Consider the following 2086-nt stretch of genomic DNA (forward strand, 5'->3'; position numbering starts at 1 on the left):
ACCAGCAGAGAGATCCCTGCAATCCCCCTCTGATCAGCCACTCGATTTCCCCTCAGGCTGTGGGTCAGACGCTCAGGAGGCAGCTGCTGCCCTGGCCGAGACTGGGGACTAGAGCTGAGACCGCCGGCTTCTCTCTCTCACCATAGACACAGACTTTTCCCACTGACCTTCTAAGTTGTCTTTGGCATTCATTGGTTGAGAAGTCAGGAAACCACCACAGCTGCCCATGATTCAGTTCTCTGAGGCCTGCTCCAGGTTTGCTGCTGCCTGCGTGCCCACGCCGAACTGAGCTCCTCTCCATCCAGGCTGTCTTGGGCTGGAAATTTGTTTTGCTCTGTATTTTTGTGGGTTCTGCTGCTTTAGAATTTGTTTAGAGCCATTTTTATAGGTGTTTGGAGGGGTTTGGGGGAAAGCTCAAGCAAGTCAGTGCTTTTACTCAGCCATCCTGGCTCCGCCCCCACTTTCATAAGATTTTGATTTTCAACTTTTCTCCCCATTTCTCTCCTCCCACCAACCCAAGACAACATGCAATTTGATATCAGCTTTACAAATACATTCATATTGAACCTATTTTCTCATTAGTCATGTTGTAAAGAAGAATTAGAACCAATGGGAGAAACCACAAGAAAAGAGAAACAAACAAAAAAGAAAAGAAAGAAAAAGAGAGAGCAAATAATATGCTTTGATCTGTACTCAGACTCTATAATTCTTTTTCTGGATATGGACAGCATTTTCCATCATGAGTCTTTTGGAGTTGTCTTGGATCCTTGCGTTGCTAAGAAGAGATGCATCTATCAAAGTTAGTCATTGCACATTGTGGCTGTTACTGTATACAGTGTTCTCTTGGTTCTACTCACTTCACTCATCATCAGTTCATATAAGTCTTTCCAGGTTTTTCTGAAGCTGGACAGCATCTTTCAAGAAATTATTTTTTTAAAAACTGCCCTGTTATCCTGGAACCAGAGGATAAAATAGTAATAATCTACTGACCACCTCCTGAAAGAGATTCCAAAATGAAAACTCCCAGGAATATTCATAGCCAAATTCCTGAACCCTCAGGTCAAGGAGAAAATACGGCAAGCAGCCAGAAAGAAACAATTCAAATATCAAAGAGTTACAGTCAGGACTGCACAAGGCTTAGCAGTTTCTACATTAAAGAATTAGAGGGCTTGAAATATGACATTCTGGGAGGCAAAGGAGCTTGGATTACAACCAAGAATCAACTATCCAACAAAACTGAACATAATCTTTCAGGAGAAAAAATAGATATATGATGAAATAAGGGATGTTCAAACATTCCTGATGAAAAGACCAGACCTAAATAGAAAATTCAATTTCAAATATAAGACTCAAGAGAAGCATGAAAAGGTAACAGGAAAGAAAAAAAAATGTTATCAATAGGGTTAAACTGTTTACAACCCTACATGGGAAGCTCATACTTGTAACTCTTAAGAATGGTATCTTTATTAGAACAGTTAGAAAGAGTACACATAGATAGAGGATGTGGGTATAAATTGATTTTGATGGGATGATATAAAAAATTAAGGTGTGAGAAAGAGAATTGCACTGGGAGAAGAGGGAAGAAGAGGCAGAATAGGATAAACTATACCACACAAAAAGGCATGAAAGTCCTATTACACTGGAGGGGAAGGAGGGGGGTGAACATTAGTTGATTCTTACTCTCATTGGATTTGACTGAAAGAGGGAACAGTATAGAAATCCATCTTACCCTATAGGGAAGTAGGAGAGGAAGGGGACAAGAAAGGGTGGGGGTAATAGAAGGGAGGGCAGAAGATTTTCCAAGGATGGAAGAACAGGCACATAGAATGGTAGTTATTTATTTATTTTCTCTCAGTTGTCTTTATTCAGGATTAATAAGATGTCAGATCCCCCCCCCCGCCCACATCTTTGGTATCATTGTCTCCTTCAGATACATTGTACATGGTCCCTCAGTACTTTCACAACTGTGTCTCCTCCGACAGAAATCCCCTCTATACACACTTAGTTCATTTGGCTGCTTTTTAAAAAATCATTTTTGCTCTCTTCCATGCTACTTCTACCTCTGATATGAGGATTTGTAATCTGG

The sequence above is a fragment of the Vombatus ursinus genome, unplaced genomic scaffold (genome assembly GCF_900497805.2).
Source record: "Vombatus ursinus unplaced genomic scaffold, bare-nosed wombat genome assembly UNPS02014772.1, whole genome shotgun sequence".
Classification (NCBI taxonomy): Eukaryota; Metazoa; Chordata; class Mammalia; order Diprotodontia; family Vombatidae; genus Vombatus; species Vombatus ursinus.